We start from the raw sequence: 23,845 nt of genomic DNA on the forward strand, positions 1-23,845 counted from the left end.
AAAACCATCTTTAAATTGATTGCTTAAAAATGCAGGTGGCTCACCAGATTTACAAACAAAATCATGTTGGCTCAACATGTTGGTTTATTTTTTTTATTTTGCCTAATCAGCAATCTGTACACACCCTTGTGCCAATGTCTGGCCCGTTTTAATACTCTTCCTGTGCTTAAACACTATGCATTGTGGACTTTCTCCGATTCCTAATACCCACATACAAACTGTGGAGGAGAGAATGGAGCTGAGGGTGCAGAGCCCTGAGGGAGCCATTGAATTTCACTGGGAGTGTCAACAGTGTGGTATTCTAAACCCAGTCTTCTCAAAGCAGCTAGAGCCCTAAAGGCTGTATTTTTTGAGCTGGTATTTAACTGTGGCCAAGCACTGATCCAAGTATTTCATCTCATTCCTACCCTGGCCTACAAAGCCTTTTATTCCTATTTAAATGTAAAAATCTATAGGCCTGAAAAGCCCAGAAGGCAGCAGGGTTTGAATCCCTCATCCCCTGAATTGTGGTCACTGTTGTTTTCTGTTTGCAGAAGCTGGCCCTTCTCTTAATAATACTACAGACCTCCTTTGCTCTCTGCCTGGCAAACTCCTACTCGACCTTCAAAACCCAACTTGAGGAGCCTTTCCTGATACTCACAGCACAAGACTCTTCTTTCTAGCTTAATGTTTTTGGTTCAAGTGCTATTTCACTAAGAGGCAGATAAACAAACCCCCAACCACTTGACCCCGGGCTCCAGATAAACAGTCATGTCTGATTCATACCTCAATTTCCTACTCTTAATACATATCAAAACATGAAAGTCACGAATCTGAGACCTGCATCCCTTTGTAATATAATGACATCCACGAGGGTTCAGTATTCTGGGCACTGTCCCTTAACTTAATCAGTATAGTAAACCCCACAGAGGAAGAGCCCAACACTGACACCATCTTGAAAATGTGTGGCCAGCTAAAATCAAGGTCAGCTCTGATAAGAACTGTGTTCAGAGCCCCGCAGACATGCTCATCTCTGTGGCCCAGCAGAAGGGATGAAGTGAATTCTAAAACCAAGATGCCTCAGGACACACTCTTGCCCTTTCAAAATTTCAAAAAGTGCTTAAAGGCCCTAAGAGAGCAGATCCTCATTCCAGGGCCTCTCAGCAGCCTCTCTCCCAGCTGCAGAGGCTAAAGGTGCCGGCAGGGAAGCCCCTCCTCCTGGCCTGAGGCCTCTCCTCCTGGCCCCAGGGAAGCTCTTCCCCGCTCTCACCAGTGTCCACCTCAAGCTTGACCCCACAGGCTGCCTCCATCTTCACACACCCACCCACCTGCAGTGTCTGTGGCTCTTCCTGGCCCGGCCCATGTGTCTCCTTCCATGTGTCTACGTCTCCACTTCCTCCTGTAATATGGACGCCGGTTGTAACAACTTCAGGGCTCAGGCCAGTCCAGTATGGCCCACCTTACCTGTTTTACATCTACAAAGTGATTTTTCCACATGAGGTCAAGTTCAGAGATAGCAAAGACCAAAACAGATTTCCAGGAATTTTTTGGGGAGAAATACAGTTCAACACATCTCAAACACCCTATAAAAGTGAGCCCAGACATGCAGAGAACTGGCTCTGTCTCTCTAGTCAGTTAACCTCTGGATGCTAAGATCTGCCAGTCTTCACATCACCTCTGGGCTAAAGGTCTGCGATTCTGGGGTCTCACTACAAACAAAGTAATAAGAAACCAAAATATAACATGCTTTAAGAACATAAGAAATTTTCTTCACCATGAGACCTCACATACAATGGAAGCCGACTGATAACACTAAAATTATCCCAAGGTCGGCACTTGTAGTCTGGGGCTTCTCACAGTGCTCATTCATCACCCATGAGCCACTCTTATGTTCCACTCTTATTATAAGGAGATAGATAGATATAGATATAGATATAGATATAGATATGGATATAGATATAGATATAGATATAGATATCAGGTGTGATGGTGTGTGTGTGTCTGTGTATTTTGAGACAAGGTCTCACTATGCTGTTGAGGTTTGGTGTGTTGCTGAATGCAGGCCCCCAAGACCTGGTTGCCCCAGAGATGAGAGAATCCAAGTAATGCTGTATGACCTTGCCCCCAAGTTATCTCTGATTGGTCAATAAAGATGCTGACAGCGGATAACTGGGCAAAAGAGACATAGGTGGGGTTTAAGGTACCCAGGCCTGGAGTCAGAGGAGACCACAAGGGGTCAAGGGAGAAGGCACTATGGGGCAAGAATCTTAAAAGTTATGGCCACGTGGGTTGGTTAATTGGTGTTAAGAGCAGCCCAGACAAAACACGACAAATTATATAACGGGATTATTGGCTGGGAAACAGACATAATAGCATAGGAGATAGATATCTGCCCATCAGCCCAGCCCTTGTGCTTATTAAGGCTTGTTATGAATATAAAAGTTGTGTGTATGTGTGCGTTTTATGCAGGAACTAAATGGTCAGAAGGCCGGATAGAAATCCCGGACTGAGATTAAATAATATCACAACACTATGCAGCCCAGGAAACCCTTAACTTGCAGAAGAATTAGGAGGTGTGGCCTTGTTAGGAGATGTGTCAATGTGGAAGGGCATTGAGGTTTTGAAAGACTCACCCCATTGCCAGGGTGCTCTCTGTCTCCTGTCCGAGGTGTGAGCTCTCAGCTGACAGCTCACACCTTCACTTTACCATCATGGGTCTCAACTCTCTAAAACTGTATGGCCAGTATCCGGCCCATGGTGTCTCGTCACAGTAATAGAAAACAAAATGAGACAGCCTTCATAGGGCCATGAGTACGCAAAATGTCTCACCCTGCCTGACTCCAACCTTTAAATTCTTCATTTTGTTCTGGCCAGTGAGATAGCATCTTTGTATAGACTACAGCCCAAGAGAAAGATCTCAGGATTTTCTCTCCTGTTTTCATCTTGTTTCTTCATGATGTGTGGTCAGCTGATGCTATTATCAGTACAGAAGTACAAACTACGGAGTGGAAGCAGATCATTCTACCCGCTGTCTTAGAGCTGTTTGCTCATCCAATGAGAGGATGGCTAGCATGGTGCACACCAGTAATCCCAGCACTGGAGAGGCAGAGGCGTAGATCTCAGTGACTTTGAGACCAGCCTGTTCTACATAGAAAAGCTAGCCAGAGCTGCATAGTGAGACCCTGTCTCAAAATAAGGAGAGGTTGATTGCTCTTCACTCAATTACTCTGCCTGTGATGATCCCAGCTCTGTGATCATTGATGATAAACTTCACCAATGTGCCCACGCTTCTTCCTAAGAGGTGACAACCCTGGAGTGCCACTCATGGCATTTCAGCACTGTTGATGTCCTAGAACGCATCAGGTCTGATAGCCACTATCACACATTATGGAAAATAACGACTTTAGAATTGTCATTCTGATAAGCATTGGCCTTCAAGGACAGGGGGAAACAAAGTACTCAATATTTAAATAAATAAGTGTGACTCAAATTTTTCTTAATGAGAAGTCAGTCTTGTGCCTGTATATTTGCTAGATATCCACTATACTGTGAACTGTGAGAAATATATTCACCATGAACTTGGTGGTCTGGTACTCTCTGGACACCAGGAAAACAATTAGATATTTCTACAACAGCAGAGTTGGGGGAAATCCTTTGGCCTGTATAATTATTAACCAGCCCGCTACTTACTGTCTTTGAAAGGACCCAGTAAGATGACCTCATACATAACTAAAAGACAAAACCCAGTAAAACAGCATCTAAATGACATGAACTGCCAAACTTACAGAAAGGAGCAGGCGCTCCAAAGGCCAGGCGAGCCACTGGGCGAAGCAGACATCACAAGGTCGGTCTGAACATGTCCTAGCATCAAATTTTCACCCAGTCCCCAGCGTCCATTCTTGTGTTCCCAGAATCATCTTGGCTCAAAATCAAATGAAATTACCAACAGGTTTTTCTAGAGGGCAACCAAAATTGTTTTTGGAAGAAACAATATGACCTCCATTTTAAATAAACAAATAAATAAATAACTGAAGTAACAGGTTACCTCCAGAGAAAACATAGAATAGTTTAGCCAAGTAAATTCTTACTGCCACTCCACAGGAAATGTAATTTTCAGACCATGTTAAATTTATAGAACACTCTGCGGCTGCCAGGCAATCTCCCCTGGTGGCCGGGGCTCATCCTTGTCATTATGCGGAGCACGTCCTCAGGATACAATGTTCTGTGATTACAGAAATCCTTGATTTGTTTTTAGAGAAAACACCAACTACATTTTTTTTAAGTATATATTACCTTTCATAGACTGGAGAAATTTTCTTTGTTTCAAAAACCAAATAGGGGATCAGGGATAAAACACGTGCAGTTTACAAGCATGAAGACCAGAGTTCACATCCCCAACACTCTTGCAAACAGGGCAGAGAGGCCTGGCTTGCCAAACTGGCTAAATCAGGAAGTTCAACCAAGAGGCCTTGCCTCAGTAGTGATTCAGGAAGATATCCAATGTGAACTTAGGGCTCCACACACAGGCATACCCACAAATATGCAAACACACACACATACACACACACATGTGCAAAACAAACCAACAGGTAAATCATTTTTAATTTGAAAAATTAGGACAGGGGAATGATTCAGAAGGTGAAAAACTTTACTCAAGCTTAAGAGCCTGAATTCAAGTCCCAGCACCCACATGATAGAAAAAACCTGAGTCACAGGTTGTCTTCTCTCCTACCTACCTACCTACCTACCTACCTACCTACCTACACACACACACACACACACACACACACACACACACACACACACACACTAAGTAAATATAATTTCATTTTAATTAAAGAGCAAGCAGAGAGGGCCACCGTAGCACATGTTGCTAAAGAGGCTAAGGGTGAAGTATTACCATGGGTTTAGGGCCAGCCTGTGTTACCCAGTGAGTTGCAAGGCAGCCTGGGCAATGATGTACAAAAGACTGGTGTGGGTATCATGCTGACCAAGTGAGACCTAGGGTCAAACCCTAACCCATAAGTCCTCCAAGCCTACCAAACTATGATCCATGGTACCACCACACTGACAGTCTATCAAGGGGGAATAACAAACCCAATTAAAAAAAAAAAAAAAAACTGGGTAATTGAAGGCAAAGCATGTTACACACCTCTTTCCATGAGCCTTTCTTAAAAGACCTATCTTGGCTGGAGAAACAGTTCAAGATTAAGAGCACTGGCTGCTTGTCCATAGGGCATTAACAGTGCCGAAATGCTGTTTGATTCCCAACACCCACAAGGCAGCTCACAACCATCTGGAACTCCAGTTCCAGGGAATCTGACACCCTCTTCTGGCCACCATGGATAGGCAACGACACAAAAGCGGTCCACAGACACAAATGCAGGCAACACACTCATACACACAAAACAATAATAAATTATAAATAAGTCTTTAGAGAGAAAAGAAAACTTCCTTTTGTTTTAATCCTAAAAAAGGACAAATCTGATAAAGGACCATCACTGGTAGCCCAGTTACAAAAATGCAATGCTCTCAGAAAGACTATTCCGCCTGACAACCATCTGAACAATAAAAGAGAAACTCAAAAGGGAAGCTGAGTATGCTGACCATGCTGATGGCCCGTAGAGAACACACTTCACAGGACCACAGCAGACCCGCCCACCAGTATGGCCCTGTCAGTACCTCCTGCCGGTATCTCACAGGTGGAGAAACTGAAGATACAGCTGCTCACATTTAAACCCAGATCCATCCGAATCTAAAGCCCAGTCTGGATAAGTATGAGTTTCCGTGCAAAAGAAAGCTTTTTGACAAGACAGGAACTTGGTGTCAAGGTTAAGTGACAAGTGAGTACCACCTGTCCCCTCCCCAGCCCTTAGAGTTCCAGGTTCAGGTGCAGGCCACCCTGAGGTTTGGACAGGCTCACAGAAGCTTCAGTCTGGGGCAAGTTAACTCCTCCCCCAAATTTTAACTGCTTCACCCATTTTTAAGTTTATAATTATATGAATTAAGCACATCCACAGTGCTGGGTCATTATCACCAGCATCCATCCTCCGAACGTCTCTTCCAAATGAAACCTTGGTCCCAGGGAACACCAGCTTCTGTCACCCTAGCAACCCCAGTCTAGCTTCTGCCTCTGTGACCTGACTATCCCAGGTTAGTAAAACCGTAGGCTCATTGTGCTTGGCTTATTTCACTTAGCGCTTTCATTCCCAAATAGTCTCTGAGATACAGTCCCGAGAACATACCTTTCAGATAAAACACATGATAGTAATTTTACTCCCTTTCACTTCGCCAAAACTCAGAAAGAGAGAATGAGACAGAGGGGTATAAAAAGTTATCCACTATCCTTCCCAGAGACAGAGCCTGTTTCTGAGTCTATTCGCTCTCTCCTATCGCTGGCTTTATGCAAACAAACTGTTAACAGTTACATCACCTTGGAACATTCACAGGGGACATCACATCACATTCTTTAACACATAAGCATCTATCAAGATGGCATAAGGCCAGGTATTTTTGAAATTAATCCCAAGGTCAACATGAAGGAAAAATAAAGGTGCTTTAACGAAAACCTGCACCCACCCAGTTCTCCTATTACACAAATAAATGAAGGCTGCCTTAAGTTTAAGCTCTGATAGCAGGAAACTGTTCTTGGCAAGGCATCATGGTATTGTTTAATAGCTAGCGCTGCAGAAGGCAGGCAATACATTCACAAGTGTTCATCCAAGAACAAATGTTAAGCAAAACTTTATATAAACTCTGAATGAAGCCATCCATTCTCCTTTCCTCCCCACCCCTTATTTCTCTCAAAGGGAAACAGCACAGTCCTGCTGATATGAAAATCCTGCTTTCTTACAGGAATAAAGATAATAATGTCACAAATCAATGAGTACTGGGTCTTGTTGTTGTTGATGATGTTGTTTTAATTGTTTCTTTCTTGCAATTCCCGTGCCCTCAGAACCAAGGGAGAGGGAAAAAAAAAAAAATCAATGAAACTCCACTCCTTATTAAAAAAAACAGTAGGACCTAGGCCTGGTAAAGTGGGGTGATTTACATGGAAGTAAAACCAGATGCAGCAGGAGATGACTCGGATCTGTGAGACAGGGATACACAAGTGGGTGGAATGCAGGACTTCCTGTATTTATTTTCGTAGAATTAACCTTCAGTTCTGGGAGTCATTTTTAGGAACTGACGCTGACCTAGTGGCCATGTCCTTGCACAGTGGTTTTTCTGCCCAAATCGGTGTAATACATTAACTAGGATGGCAACCGGAGTTTCCTCAGAGCTTTGAAACATGGGGACTCTGCAAACTGTAACAGTCTCCAGCACCATCAGCATCTCTGACAGAGTCCCTGTCTCTTCAGGAGCACAAAACTAGGGACCCAAAAGTAAAACCCACCCAAATCTAAAGCCCTGAACTAAAGGAATCTCCCTGCCCTGCTCCTCCCAGCCCAGCTCCTCCCTGCTCTGCTCCTTCCAGCCATGTTCACCACTGCCCTGTTCCTTCCTCCCTGCCCTGCTCCTCTTTCCCTGCCCTGCTCCTCCCTGCCCTGCTCCTCCCCCCATTCCTGACATGCTCCTTCCTCCCAGCTCCTCCCTGCTCCTCCCTCCCTGCCCTGCTTAGATGTGTCTCTGGTTGTTCCCTCCAGCTCCGGCTCCTTTCACTCTTTTCTAAGTAAACTCCCACTGCATCTTTCTGGAAACTACTCTAAGCAGAAGAGAATACAGCACAAATAGGGACCTCTTCACCAACCTGATAGCTGAGTCAAATGTTTTGTTTTGTTTTTTTATTCTAACCTTGTAGCCCAGGCTGTCCTGGGCTCTTGATGCTTCTGCCTCGGCCTCCCGAGTGCTGGTATTACTTATAGGTAATACCTAAAAGATATCAGGCATCAGGTTCTATCTTAACTATCTTGTCTTTAACATACCTTCTTAAGACTCACCCTGGGATCCTTGCAAATAAACATTTTTTGGCAAGCTCAACCCTCCCTGGCCCCTTCTGTGCTTGCTATGCCAAAGAACAGTAAGGTATCAGAAAATAAATCTCTTCAAAATGGCTGGCGTAGGTCACCTGTACTCTAATTTCAAGAAAGACCGAAACTAAACATACCTGAACTAAAAGTAAATTCAAAAGCTAGTACTTTTAGCTGAGGATGATACATTTAGCTGACTGCCTATAATTCTGGCACTCAGTCGTAAATTGAGGTCTGAAGATCAAGATCTAACATAGTTAGGTTTGAGCCAGCTTGGCTATGCAGCCCTGAGGAAGGGAGTTACACGGTGCAGAAAAGGAGGGAGAAAGAGAAGGAACAGAAAAAAGGAAGGAGAGAAGTGTGGTATAGAAAAGACAGATGGGGGTTACTTCTCAAATTTAGCGCTCCCCTTGGAAACCCACAGGTCAGTCACCTCCTCTCTGCCTTCTTCTCAGTCAGCTGACACCCAGAGCAATGTCTGCATACCCAAAAGACACAATGACATCATAATCTCCACAATTCAAGTCAAAACCTACAATCTGTTAAACTGAGTAAGGCAAAAGCACGTAAGAAATGTGTTTTTTTTTTCCTATTAAAGGTAGTTAGCCCAGCAAGGACTTGAATTTCCTGAACCTTTCTTCCTCTTTCCCTTTGTATTGCCAATCTCCTGAGCCGTCGAAGCCGAGCTCCCACAGATGGGGCACAGCTGCAGTCTACACCTAAGATACAAGACAGAAACCATCTTGGCCAAGAATGCTTGCTAGCGTACCTGAGTTCTGGTGACCCTTTTCACAGAAAGAACTACCTGCCTTGCCCAGTTACTTTTGCTTTGCTCACGTGTTCCTTGGTGTGACACCAAGATTATCATTTCATTTCTAACAAGCGTGCGCTAAGCAGCCTATTTTAGAAGTCCCGGAGGCGGTACCGAGCTCAGACCCAGACGGCAGGCACTATACCAAGGTGAGTGAGCGCAATCAGTGTGTAAGACTGTAGGTGCACAGGGGATCCCTCAAGATGGTTTGTAAGTGAGGCCCTTCTGAACCAATCCATTGGCCTGAGAGGTCTCCATGTCACACTGCTTCTTCATTTGGGGTTGCTTGTGCATTTTTTTAAAAATTTACACTACATTCATTATGCGTTTACTTGTGTTCTTATACATTTACACTGGGTCCATTCGTTACACATGGTATTCGGTGCATTAACATGCCAGGCTCTTGACATAGCCTTCATTTCCTGTCACTCAGGACCCAGCAGAATGTCACCCAGTCACACCACCTAGGACCTTAGGCCCTAGGATCTCATCACCCCTGTCTTTCACAGAATTTCCTTCCAGGAAGTTAGATCAGAAAAACAGAATCTCTGGCGTGGATAGAGACCTAACATCTCACGTGGGCTAGTTTAATCACGATGGCTAAAGGGCCTAGGAAGGTGGGCTCACCTTAAGCCAGGCTAAAGAGAAATTAGTTTTTTAATGAAATACTGTACCTTCCCAAAATCCTCACCTCTAATACAGAAGCTTAGAGGTTGCAGCCGCATAGGGGCCTAAGTCAGCCCACCTTTCTGAATCATTCAAAACAAAGTTAAATTTTTCCTTCTCTTCTTAAGCCTGCTTTTTTGTAACACTTTGAGAGTCTCCCCAAACATAGGCTTGCTTACTTTCTCTAAAGCCTCTCTCCCCACCACCTGGCTGCCTGTCAGCCATGTGTCTGACCCGCACGCCAGCTTACTTGGCATGGCTTCTTCCCTTCCCTTCTCCGTTCCCTGTCTCCAGGCAGCAGTTGACCTTACAGCTTGCCTCCTCTGGGCTTTTTTCTTTTATACTCTAATAAAATGGCTCTTGGGCTTCTATTTGAGCTCACTTTTAAATCCGTTGAACAGTGAACCTATGAGCACTGAAAGGTAGCCCGGGCTTCCCCTATATCAAAGAGAGCACAATGTCTTACAACTCTCCATGGCAGCTCAAAGTGCTGCTATGGGCATCTCAAAGGCAGACTTTGGGCATAGTAAACATATGCCTGACAAACACATGGGTAAGTGAAGGAGATACTTTAGCAGCCCCTCCCTCCCCTCCCCTCGCCTGCAGAAATGATGACTTAGGTATTTGGTTATACGTCCGAGTTAAAGATGGCTTAATTTCAATTCAGTGTGATCTGGTGGTTTTGTTTTTTTAATCATAAGGACTATTTGTATGCAATTCTACTTGCTAAATTGAATGTCCTCTGCATTTCTTTTGGACACATTTTATTTCCACGTTAGCCACACTGAAGAAGTACAAGAAAACTATGTTCTAGAAACAGTAATGGCTTCTCTCCAAACCATTCTAGAATTTAGAACAATAACCAAAAAAAAAAATGACTTATTTTAATTTACTTATATGTAAACTCATACTGATCTCCTGAACACCACAGAGTATTGCTTATAAATTCAGAAGTGGGGAGGGGGTGGAGGGAAAAGAGGATGGAGAGAAGAAGAGGAAACAGAAACAACAGATGCAGAAAATGTGTTCATTCCAACACTAGAAACGCAAATACAAAGGAACTCAGAACCATCCCACAGGGATCCACAGACTATGTACAGAAGCCAGGAAGAAATATGGATGAAGATGAAGGGCTCAGGACTTAGGGTGTGAGAACCCCGTAGGAGCACGGAGAAGAACCCCTGACCCTGACATGGGTGACTGTGTACACCAGTGGCTCTCCAGGTGTGACTCTGGTCTAGCAGCTTAGATGCTACCTGGGAAACCCTGACAAATGCAGACTTTTGTCAAGCCACACCACAGACTTGGGAACTCCAGGCCTAGGACCAGTAAGATGTGTTTTCACAAGCCCAGGGGTGACTCTAATGCACAGTGAGGTGGGTACCGAGTAAGCAACTTCCTGTAGGAGGACTGACATCAGACAGATGAAAAACAGTCCATCAGGGATGGATGCAGCCAACAGAAGTCCTCTGTCCAATGCCAAAGAATGCATGGCACGTTGTACAAATGGTAGTGTGCAAGTCCAGGGCATGAGAGGAAGGCAGATCACCAAGGGTGTTGGGTTCAGTGCCAAGCAGCTGTACTTTCAGCCTGCGGGCAGCAAGGAGTCCCTGGACAGGCAGAATGGACATGCCCACACCTGCAGAGGATCTTAGAAACAGCACGGAGAAGAAATGGGCAAGCTACTTGGAGAATGACTGCAAACTCTGAAGGGAGAGGCAATGGTGGTAGGAAGAAACTGGAGGCTGTGGGGAATGGCAGGGCTCCACACAGGGGCTAGAGACAAGTGGTGATTTAAACAGCAGAGATGTAGGTAACGGGAAGAGACTGAGCTGAGACTTACCTGACACACTCAAAATCTAACCAAAAGTATACACTCACTGGTCTGGGGATAATACTGGTATATAATCTCTGCTGGTAACACTATACTGTATTGTAGCCAGTTCCTCAGCTGTCAGCTTTTCTCAATAAATCCAACCAGACAGAGTGGCCATCCTGGTCAGGTTCATCACAGGGCATTGGGATCAGCCCCCAGCTTCTGGGAAGCCAAACAGAGATGCAAACTAAGAGGTCATTATTCTCATTCAAGAGAAGACAAGAGGTGTGGAGAAGGAATTAGAAATAACCTCAGTGTGATGATTTGAACAAGAATGGCCCCATAGGCTTGTATATTTTAATATTTGGTCCCCAGTTGGTGGAACTGTTTGGGAAGGACTAGAAAGTGTGGCCTTGTTGGTGGAGGTGTGTACTGGGGGTGGACTCCGAGGCTTTAAAAGTCTACACCAGGCCTAGTGCCTGTCTGTTTCTGTCCCTCTGTCTCTCTGTCTCACCATCTCTCTTTCTCTCTCCCTCTACTCTCTATCTCTATCTTGCTCCAGCACCAGGCCTGCCTGCCATGTTCCTCACCATGCTGATAATGAACTAACCCTCTAAACTGTAAGCAAGCTCCCAATTAAATGCTTTCTTTTATAAACTGCCTGACCCGGTGTCTCTTCACAGCAATAGAACAGTAACTAAGACACTTGGTTTCTTGCATTCTCCATAGTCTGTTGAGAGCATCCAAAACTCAAAACTCCCATTATAAAAAATTTAACAGTAAACCTGATCCACTGAGTGGAGCCCACAAAGGCTCATCTCCCTGTAAAAGGGCCCCAAATACTTTTGACAAAAGTGAAAATAAGATATAGTTCCAGGCCACAAAGACACAGTCACCTAACTGAGATAAAAAGACAGCTTTCCTCTACTTCTATTTTTGGAATAACCGTAAAGCAGAGGATAGAGATGTTTCAAACCTCACTGATAGAAGTCTGCATCTTTGCTTTGATTTTCAGAAATGATTCCTGGCAGGCAGATAACGTTGTGACCCAATTACTGGGTATTTTGGAAGTAGTAGGCACTTAGCTGGGGGATGAGCTGGGGGTGTGCAGAGGGAAGAGTTACGAGCAGGTACTTCCAGCTGCCTCCCGACTCATCTCACGGTGGAGGAAGCATTGGCAGTCAGGAAACAATACAGCAGCTCCCCCTGACCTGCTTCCCACTTTCTCACCATTCCCAAAATAGATGGAGCTAAGGAAGATCATAAATATATTCCCAGCCCTCTAGGGGAAGGCTTGGCAAGGACACAGATTTGGGTCCCTGGGAAAAAGGGATGAAAGGCAAAGCTACTGAAAGCCCTAGAGTCAACGGGGTGGGAACAGAGGGAAATACTGACAAAAGGAACAGGGGAAACCTCCAGACAGTTCTTACACCAAAGTACACCGGGGGCAGCACTAAAACAGGTTCCCCAAAGTTGAGCTCTTTGGTTCAAAAGGCAGACCTTGGTAAGCCAAGAGTAATGATAACGGTTCAGGTCTCACGGCCTGCCACGTGGTGGTCTAAGCCCTTTTCCTCTATCAACTCCTGAAATCTTCAAAATCGTGTTACATACACACCTTTTGCTCTCTCATTTGCAGGAGAGGCATTACATAATTATGGTGTTCACCTAGAATTCTGCCATTGGTGGACATGTGGCGACTCCATGATAGGGCAATACCAGAACCCTAAGGGTGTGATTTTTCAACACCAAGCTCCAATAATCTCTCCAGGGCAAGGTTGCCCTGTGCACTGTACACTGGCCGATAGCATCCCTAATCTCTATCTGCAAAAGCTAAGAGTCAAGCTAAAATGTCTCCAGGCCAAATGTGCCCTGCAGGGCAAAAGTGTCCTGCCCCTCTCCCTAACCCCAAATGGAAAAGCGGTACTGCAGAGATTTGAATGGCCACGTTCCTACTTCCATGGGAGGATCCCGTGTTGGCAGGGAAGACAGGCTCTGAAAGGTTCAGGGAGTTGAGGGTGGGTCAGGAGCCAGAAAAGGGCTTCTTCAGGGGAGACTTTCACAAGAGCCACTTACCATGGCTCCTCTTCCACGCAGCACCCCCACTTCGGTAAAGAAGGAACAGCTCCTTTCTCGCCACTCCTGCAAAGCCCACACAGGCCTCCATTAGAGCACCCTACCGATGCTCTGGCACATTCTTCTGTCTTCTTGGACTTGGCACAGTGCCTGGCACCAACTATGTATGCAATAAACATTTGCTGCACAAAGGAATGAACACGTGGAGCTGAGGTTTCTGGGAGTCACCGAATAAAATGTCTCTCTTAACTAATGACCTAGAAAAACATATATGAAACTTGTTTCTTGGGGAGAATCCGAAAAGTTCTCTAATGCCAGCAGGCAGAGAGCGTCTAGGGCTGAGCAGGGCTCCCCATGGTATCTAGGCCCCAGCACCTGAGCATTCTCATCAGGCCTCAGCCATGTCCGTCCACAAATTACATTGTAGTAGCTCACCAAAAATGAAGCAACCCGGGAAACATAACTTGTGCTAGGTTTCACCTTTTACCTACAGACAGTACTGCCCAGCTACACACAGTGCTTCCACCTACGGACAGTACTTCAGCTATACACAGTACTTCTACCTACAGACAGTACTGTTCAGCTTATACACAGTACTTCCACCTACACAGTACTTCAGCTAAACACAGTACTTCTAACTACAGATGGTACTGCCCATCTATGCACAGTACTTCCACCTACAGATAGTACTGCCCATCTATGCACAGTACTTCTACCTACAGACAGTACTTCAGCTATACACAGTACTTCTAACTATAAATGGTACTGCCCAACCTTACACAGTACTTCCACCTAGAGGCAATACTGCCCATCTATGCACAGTACTTCCACCTACAGACAGTACTGACCATCTATGCACAGTACTTCCACCTACAGACAGTACTTCAGCTACACACAGTACTTCTAACTATAAATGGTACTGCCCAGCCTTACACAGTACTTCTACCTACAGACAGTACTGCCCATCTATGCACAGTACTTCCACCTACAGACAGTACTGCAGCAATGCACAGTATTTCTACCTACAGACAGCACTGCCCAGCCATACATAGTATTTTGACCTATAGACAGTAAGTACTTCAGCTAAACACAGTACTTCCACTTACAGACAGCACTGCTCAGCAATGCAAGATACTCAATGTAGAAGGTAGCCTGGCCTTTGCCTAGAACAAGTCTACTGAACAAACTAAACAAAGACCTTCAAGTTAAGAACACAGTCAGCAGCTAAGAACAAGCCCAGGGAAACACACTATCTCCCATAGTTTCAGGCCAAGGCCCCAGGAATCAGAACCTCAGACCAGCCTTGAGCCTGCTGGGGAGGCCCTGAAACCCTCATCCAGTGGTTCAGCTTCCCAGTACCTGCATGTGACGACTAATCAAATTCCCCTTATTTTATACAAAAGCAATCTATCCTGGGAAATGCCCAGAGAGTCGTCAGAACAACTAATTTCTAATATGTCTGAAAAAAAAATCACATAAAAAAAATGCACTTGGGAGCCTAAACCAAAAGGAAATATCGGTACAACCAACGGGCAGATTCCAGTTAACTGTGTGCTCTGAAGTCAAATGGGCGGTAACATTTTTACCTTTTCCCCAAACACTGAGCTCAAGTAAGTTTAATGGGATGGTGGCAAGAAGACAAGTCTTCTTGCAGGGCCTGGACGAGGCCTCTAGCTCTTCTGAAGCACAGTTAACTGTCAGGTGGGGAATGAAGCTGTTCCCTGCAAAGAGTTAAATGAAATGCTTCCTGGAGAGCTGCAGGCACACGGTTGGTTCCTAATAAATAAACGTTATCGCTTCATCCTGTCACTTGGCAACCAGTGGTCTCCTCAGTATTTACTGAAAGTCCAGAACAACAGGATGGCCACTGTACAGCCTATTAGAAAAAAAAAAAAAAAAAAAAAAAAAAAAACTTAGCTTATTTTCTCATCTCTAAAATAGGAACAGGGTTTCCTGAGGTTTGGATGGCATAATAGCCATGAAGCTCTGAGCTCAGAGAGCTTAAGGTAAAGTTAATACTATTATGATGGGTGAGACACAGATGATTAAGCACAGATTTTACGTATATGTTTGCACGTGTTCACGTGTGAGCATATGTACATACATAGGTCAGAGGTCAATGTTGTTCATCTTCCTCAAATTATTCTTTCATTCTCTCTCTCCCTCTCAATTTTTTTTTTTTTTTTTTTTTTGAGACAGGGTGTCTCTGTGTAGCCCTGGCTGTCCTAGAACTCACTCTTTAGAGTGAGTTCAAAACTGGCCTTGAACTCAGAAATCCACCTGCCTCTGCCTCCTGAGTGCTGGGAATGAAGGTGTGCGCCACCACTGCCCGGATCTCTTCCTTATTTTTAAAGACAGGGTCTCTCTCACTGACCCTGAAGTTCACCTACTCAGATTGGCTGGCCGGGAAGCCCCAAGGATCTTCCTGCCTCTTCCTCTCCAGAGCTGCGGTTACAGCACAATGCCTAGCTTTTTTCATGGGTGCTGGGAATTGAACCTGGGTCCTCATGCTTGTATGGAAAGTGCTTTAGTGGCTGATGCATCTTCTCAGGTCCACTAAGCTCAGCAGACTTCTAAAGTGTTTCCTGAAATACATTATTTACTGTGTTAAACTATTATTTCAAACCTAGAAATTTTTTTTTCTTCCCCTGGTCTGCTACCCAACAGTAATCCTCACCACTACCAAAAAGAAAAGAAGAAAAAAACAAAACAAAACAAAACAAAAAAAAGGTGACAAGCAGCAATTTCCAGGGGCCAGCCATTCTTAAGCTTCCCCTAAGCATCTCAGGCTTATCCTGGAGGACACCATGGCATGGGAGCCCACATAAAAACGACGATTAAGCAATTCATGATTCAATGGTCTTGCTTCCAACAGCGATTCCTAGAATCACCATCTCCAAATTGCAAAAGCATGTTGTTCTGCCAGAACGAGATCGCCACGCAAAGAAACAAATGCCAAGATACATCTCCAGGCCTGCCTGCTGAATTCACACTGCTGCCATTAGCCCTGTCTGCTCTCCCAGGCCCTCGTCCTTCATCCTGGCATCCTGCTGGTCATTCTTAGGCTATAATTCAAAAACACTCACTAGTTCCCAGGGCACTTTCAAAATGAATTCCTTCACAGCTCCTGAGACTCTGGGTGACTCTACATTCCTGAAAGGCCCAGGGGCCCTAGCAGCCCACCCACAAGTTCTATGTGTTGGTCTGGCTTCGATAACTCAATCCCAAGGGCAGAACTCTGCATCTCAGGACCAGATTCCCAGACTTAGCAATTTCATGGACCATTAAGCTGCCAAACGAAAATATTCCCATTCCTTCACAGAAGATTTTTACCCCAAAATTGGAAGGGCATAATCTCAAAGAAAGGGGCAGCTCTCCTCATCTAAACAACAATAAAATCCTGGCTCTAATATCACCCATTATCACTGCAGTAAGAACAATGAAAATGCCACTGATAGACTCTCAGCCCTCGGGGCGTGCACTGTGCTCTGCATATACACAAACGGTTCACTTCTGCAATGCCTACAAATTAAGATTTGTTTTCTAGGGCGGTGGATTGGACATGCTACATCCCAGTCCATTGGAGATGCCAAGCCTTCCTTCTCCAGCAAAAGAACTCGCCCTTCCTCTTCAGAACTCTGCAAAGTCGGTCCAGTTGCATCCTCCAAATGCACACTCCTCCTAGCTCAGTTCAAAAGTCTGCATTTTTTAGTCAACTAAAAATAACAAAGCCACACTTCCTCCCACTCCAAGCATTCCTGAAGCAGGCTTGCCAATATAGCTCAAGTTCAGAAACTCCAGGTACTGTGCTGCAGGCAAAATCCTGCAGCATCCACAGGAGGAAAAGGACACAATGGCTAACTTCCTAACATCCTCAAGTCATTCACATACAGAAGACATTTCAGGCCTATTTCACCCCGTTATTCTGCTCTATGTTCTCTCTCCTTTGTCTCTGTGAACTCATGCATTTTATGCATCTTCTATACCAGAAAGTTATACATTGTCATTTTTTTCCTTTAGTTCTTTTTTGTTTTGTTTGTCTGTATCTTTTGTTGTTAGATAGTCAGTTAATAAGTAAATTGATCGGTGTGCTGACCTCCTATGTCTTTAACTAGATCCAGGCTCCCTAGTCTTGACCACAGGGTGATGACTTACCTCCTCTCCCCATCTTTTCTGTTCTCACCGCCCTCTTCCCATGTTTGTAGTTCTAGCCTTACTCCTTGCAGGGATTCAGAATCCTGCAGGCCAGAGGCCCTGATGTCACCGTCCTCACTGCTACTTATGTGCAGTAACTCAGGCTACCTTCTCCTGCCTCACTTAAAGATGAATGGGGCTGAATTTTGTGAGCATCCTAAAAGCAACGCGTGCATAACCCAGATGGGACAGGACCCCTGTGTCCTCAGTCCCATCACCATCTAGCTGGTACTTCTGCTACTGCAGCAGACCATAAACACCTGCACAGCCAGGGAAGATGCTCACACCAAATGACAGCAGCAATCAATTTCTAAGGCCAAAAGCTGCACCTCTCATTAAGGGCAAAAGGCGAAGGATAAAACATAGGCAAGTGCTGCTAAAATTCTACAAGATAGAGCCCAGCAACCAAGACACAGAATGCCTCCTCTGCAACTGGTAGGGTCTTCTACATGAGCTGGGAGTCTGAAAGCAGAAAGTCTCTCTTCAGAAGATGCTAAAAATTTTCCAAAGCCTGATAGCCAAGCCTAATCCTGGCTCTGCCTCCTACCAGAAGGTTCAGAGTTCACTGATGACAATTATTCTGTAGCAAAAGAAAAACTCAGTGGGAGGCAGGAAGTGACCAGGAAGGAAGGGTGTAAGACAAACCGAGGGCAGGACAGGCTCTGAGATGCACAAATTCAGCCTCACCTACACTGCTAAATGAATTCCTCCCTCCTTGAATGGCGGGATTATAGACCTCCAGACCAGGCCAAGGACTCAGCAAACCAACCAGAGCGTGGATCCTACTGCAAATCTCATTCTACCAATGAGGTAACTGAGATTGTAAGGTGTGAACTGACTTCTCCAGGTCACAGAGTGAACTGGACTAAAGGAGGAGCAGGGCACAGGGGCAAAGCCTTTGGAGTCACTGCTTGGTGAGTTTTCTATCAAATCCTACCAGACCCTTAATTACGGAGCCTGCCACTCTGCCTCGGACAAGCCATTACAGCTAGAAAACAGGCCATCGGCACGTGTCACCACGCACAGTGTGCGCCAATGGCACTTTAAAATGAGTAGTTCTGGCTTATCATCCCTAGATTAATTCTATTGGCTAGTACTACAACGCCGCTGAAAGACGGAGGCTTCTTAACAAGCATTCCGGTCACTTGGAAGGCAGGCTGTTCTACTCAGACCTAATCCTAAACAACAAATCAAAGATGTCTCAGGAGAGAATGCTCAGGGAATAATGATGGAACTATCGAAATATTCTCCTCCTATGAGAGGAAACTTCACAGTGAGATTGCTAATGAAGTCTGACGTTTCCACGTCTTAGAAGGGTTTTCTTGGCTGGGTAGCATTTATGTCAAGGCACGATCAGCCAAGGATACACGAGGAGCTAGAGAGATGGCTCCACTGGCAAAGTACTTGCTGTGCAAAGGCCTGATTTAACTCCCCAAGACCTTCATTAAAGCCAGGCATGATAATACAGTATTCCTTCTGCAAGATGAAAAGGTAAAGACAGGATTATCCTCAAAGGCTCTCAAGGCCAGTTAGCCTGGTAGGCATAGTGGTCAACAATAAAGATGAAACTTGGTCTCAAAAACGGTGAAGGTTAGCAGGAGCTACACCAAAGGATCCTCTGACCATCACATGTGCATTTGACAAGTGCATGCATATGTGCATGCATGCCCACACACGTCACATACAAGACACTGTTTATAAAGAGCACAGTATCAGTTTTGTTATGAAACAGCCATTGACCAAATTCTAGTTTTCTTAACTCAGGCAAGGAAAGTATCACCCACATAATCAGTAATAACTTAATACAGTATTTTTCAAAAACTCATCCTAAGAGTCTTGTTAGTGTAGTGAGTAGCTGTTGGTCTCATAAAACACCGCAGTATGTCTCTAGGATACTTAAGGTATTATATCACAAAAATATTGCCTATTTTAAAGGTGTGGCTAGAAAGATATTAAGATTCTATTTCTCTTAGATAAATTTAGATAGCCACGAATCAGGGTAAGCAACAGAACACAATTCTAGTAATCATGGGAAGGCTTTCAAGTGTTGATTCCTGCTCTAACAGAAAAAGAATCCAGTATTTGTTTGCTGTTTTCTCCTCTGGCAGGAAAAGCCCTCAGAAAATAGAAACATGACATACAAAATAACTGTCCTAAAATATTGTTTGCACACGTGTTCTTGCAATATTTGTCTTTTCCTAGATAATGTTGTAGTCTGTGTTCATATTACTGAAACTAAATGTAAAGTCTTACTCTGTTACATTGTAGCCCCTCAAGCTTTTCAACTACGTCTTCATGAAGTTTCAAAACCCAGGATTCTGCCTGGCTCCTTAAAGGTGAATAGTTTAAAGTATCCATTTGGGGAAGAAGTAACAGTGTCAGAAGACAGCAGCTGCACTTGTACCAGAATAGGGTCCCAACCTGAGTCCTTTCTCAGAGGCCCTAAGCAAGCGTGGTACACGGCAGTTCTGTTTCTGGGAACTTTCTGAAGGCATCTACCAATCTAACACATCAAGTTCAAAAGGACAGTGGCAGACATCTTGCACTTGTGACACCTCCCCACCTCACCCCCACACTCTACAGATGGGACCACTCTCCACTCCAGCCACCCTTGTTCCCACTAGATTTCTGCCTGCCTGGGGGGAAAAGGGTCCCCATCCTCAGAACAAATACCATCTTCCCAAACAGATGCCATTTCTAAGATTCTGCTAAGAGTCTCCAAATTCTGAGAAACCCTCTGCTTTCAAACTGAAACAAGACAAAGCCTGTTCCTAAGTTCATAAAGAAATGACACCCCCCCCCCCCCAGTCCTGTTTCCGCAAGGTCAGCCACAAGAATTCAGGCACTACTATCATGGCCACTTCAGGAAAGGCTCTGTAATAACTTGGCAAGAAAAAAAAAAAAAAAGATTTAAGGCTCCAAATCATAAAACAACAGATCAGCTGTCATAACGTATTCTTAAATCAGTAAAATGAAAAAAAAAAAAAGCAAATAACAAAAGGGCCAGCCTCACAAAGTTTCTTATTTCTTGATATCAAAATGATATTGCTATTATCGTTTTATGATATTCCTTTATGACTTTCATTTAAGACATCCGGCACAAGGCTAAGCCAGTGACAGGACTTTTAAAAACTGCCCCCTCTAAGAGCCCAGTGGGCTTCAAACACTGACCTAATTCCCTCCATGTGAGCCCTCTCCAACCACTCAGTCCTTCCCCAAGCGACCGGGACAGTCGTAACTGTGCAGAATCTTGCTACAAAACGGTCCCAATTCTCCATCTGATTTCTCCAGCTTTTTTTTTTTTCTTTAAGCTCCACACTCCCTTGGCCTTTTGAGCCTGACCTCCTGTTTTCAGACCTCTCCATCAATGGAGACACCACTTATCATTGTTTCTACGGGACTCCGCATCCTCCCTCCGCCCAGCTAGTTTTCGTTGCACAAATGTCATTTCTGGCGTCTGAGCCATCCTTCCTCCCATCGGGCAGCAGTGGGGCGTTCGGGACCCGATGACCGGCTTCCCTGATCCGGCCCTCGGCACACAGCCATTTTCTAGTTAAAACGCTCTCAGCTAGCAGAGGGGACAGGAACTTTGCCCCCTTCTCCTCTCTGGGTAGCTGGGCTCTCTGCACCCCGGGAGACGCTGGCCAGGTCTCTGAGTCTCTGGCAAGAGCGCGCCGCCGGGCGGGCAGGCCAGCCCCAGGGCAAGGGGGCGTGCGCTACGGGTCGCCCGCGCCCACCCGCACTTTGCCCTCCGCAGTCTCCTCCCGGGCACAGCCCTGCGACCCGGTGTCCTCGCCCGGCCCTGCCGAGCCCCAGCTCCTGGTGGGAATGAGGGAGTAATGGGAGTGACGGGGCGAGCCCGTAGCCAGAGCGCCGGCCCTGCGGCGGGGGCGCGGAGCGAGCGGGACTCCGCAGCGGGCGCCCGCTGCAGATGCGGCGGCAGCTGCTGCAGCTGGGGCTGCGGCTGAGCGACCGGCGGTGACCGCCAGAAACCGAGCAGCAGCCGCGAGGGCACAAGCAGCCAGCTTCGCCCGCTGCCCGGCTCCCGCGCCGCACTCTGGGCCATCCCTCGGATCCCCGGGCTGGAAGGCATGGAAGGAAGCGGAGCTCACCAGCGCTGCGCGGCTTTCGATCGCCTCCGGACCCGGCTCCTTGGTCTCGCAGTCCGCTGAGCGCCGGGATCAGCTGCGGGCTGCAGCACGCGAGCTTCCTACTTAGAGCAGCACAGGCTCCGGCGACTGAGCATGCCCAGTGCGGCTCCCCGAGGCCCGCGGAGGGAGCAACGGCGGCGAGATTCCACTTCTCCAGGCTTTGGCGGCGGCTGCGCGAGGAAAGGCTCGGAGGGGCCTGGCGGAGCCGGGCGAACCCAGCAAGGCGGGGCCGGGGGCGGAGGCCGCGGCGGAAGGGGGCGGGCCGCGCTCCCAGGGCGACCCCTGCAGGTGGAGGCGGCCACGCTGCGGAGCAGCAGGGAGGCAGGGGGCGCCAGGGTGACACCCAGAGGCTGGGGGGTGCGGAGCAGCCCGGGTATCCCCTCCAGGTGGCCTAGCGTCTGTCTGTCTGCACCAAAAGGCAGTTTGGGGGAACTCTTCTCTCACGCGTCTGCGTTCCTTTAGAATGGAAAAATATCACCAGATGAGAGCTGCCCACAGCTTTGCAGGCTAACTGAATGTTAAAAGGTGAAACTTCTGCCTTCTGCCTCCTCATCCCCCCCACGCCCAGACATATGCCACACACGAATATTCCTGCACTGGAAAATCACAGCGAGATAACGCCACGCAAGAAATACACCTGGGAAAGGGAAAAGCATAATCTACTTGCTACCCGTTTGTTAGGCAATAAAAGGATTTACTGCAGGCACCTGGAGGTCCTTAATTTGTTCTTCACCAAGCCAAGGAATGTTAAACTGATTCCTAGGTCAGACTCAACTGGCAAGGTTGCTGAAACAGCATGCTAGGCCCCGTTCCCGGGCTGAACGAGTGGTAGTGCCATGCTGCACAACTCCTTAAGTAACAAGTTCTCAGGTGCTGGTGCGGCTGCCATCCGAGAACTAGTCATGAGGACTCTGATTTACACAGAGACAATGCTACCTACCATCTCCTTTAGAAAGGTAATTCTGAAAATAATTGTAACAACTAAGTAATGGCTCTTTTCCAATGCACTCCCCCCTCAGACAATAAACTCAGACTCATTCTCCCTACAGTGGAGATGGGCATTATTATTTTTCTTCACACATGAGTTTATTGACGCTCCATAAGTTCCCCTTACTAGATCTGGGAGTACAAACAAATTTAAAACCTCAGCCCCTGCCTCCATGATGTTTACAGTCCAGCAGTGACTGACATTCACTGAATCGTTTCTATGAAATGTCATTTCTGCCATCTCCATACACAAGGTGTTGACATGTAAAAAAGTTGGGTTGTTGAAAATGGACAGAACTTCATGTGTTGGAATCTTGCATCCTATAGCCTCTTCTATTATCAATATTTCTCTGAGTCAGTAGAAGGCCAATAGTAAGTACTGCTACAGAAAAATCTCCATAAATCTATGCAAGTTCACTCTTGGAACTTAGCCTCTACATCCCAAGACTGGCCCAACGAGTCTTGCCAACCATGGACAGTCGAAAACCAGGGTTCAAATACCTACTTGGGGAAAACAAACTGTAGAGGGCCTTGAGACACAGGCTACTGTGTCCTTCAGGCCCAGACAGAAGAGGAAATGAACCCAAACCCACCCTGTGTGTCCTTCAACGCGGCGATCTCAACAGGCTACCACACCAAGTCCCCTTCCACCTTGATCTCCAAGCCCGCCAACGTCAGAGCCTATCCTGCCACCCGATTCTCCCGGGCTCCCGGGTCGAACCGCGCCTGCCCCCTCCAGGCGGTCTACACAGACGCGCAGGAAAACCCGCGCTGGAGTCCGCCGCCACGGCGGGGCAGGGCTGGGCGGGGCGGGGTGCGCAGGCGCGGTGGGCTCCAGGTTGGGCGGAGGAGGCGCCCTGCTCCACACCTGATGCAATCACCCTTCCGGAAACCCGCAGGGTCTCCAGGATCACCGCGGAAATGCTTCCGCGCCTGCTCCCGCCTCTGCGTCCCAGCCTGGTCGCCTGCTTCCTAGGCTCATTCCCCTGGCGGCCTGCGGGAGGAGTCGGGAAGTCACCTCCCTGCCTGCTGAATACTTAGATGTCAGAGGGGCCGGCTACAGAGCATCCTGCAGCTGCTGGAGGAAACTCCCTTAGTTATTTTCAGGGAAGACTGGCGGGGCTGGAACGCTGGCTTTGAATTCTCCTTTGCTTCCTTCCTGCATCCTATCCATAATTTCTTCTCTGTTCCTGAAAGG

At 46.5% G+C, this 23,845-nt stretch overlaps 1 protein-coding gene across 14 annotated transcripts in view; it reads right to left on the reverse strand.

Annotated features, from left to right (window-relative positions):
* The window catches only part of Apbb2 (amyloid beta precursor protein binding family B member 2), a 333,238-nt gene extending 311,474 nt beyond the window's left edge, over positions 1-21,764 (reverse strand). For 11 of the 14 annotated variants that reach the window (XM_034509338.2, XM_076938580.1, XM_076938574.1 and 8 more), the window contains exon 1: positions 21,622-21,764. The gene's annotated coding sequence lies outside the window, so the exon portion shown is untranslated. The remainder of the gene's footprint in view (positions 1-21,621) is intronic. The other 3 variants (XM_076938576.1, XM_076938575.1, XM_076938579.1) reach the window with 3 other exon arrangements.
* Between the last annotated feature and the right edge of the window lie 2,081 nt (positions 21,765-23,845).

The sequence above is a fragment of the Arvicanthis niloticus genome, chromosome 7, assembly GCF_011762505.2.
Source record: "Arvicanthis niloticus isolate mArvNil1 chromosome 7, mArvNil1.pat.X, whole genome shotgun sequence".
NCBI lineage: Eukaryota > Metazoa > Chordata > Mammalia > Rodentia > Muridae > Arvicanthis > Arvicanthis niloticus.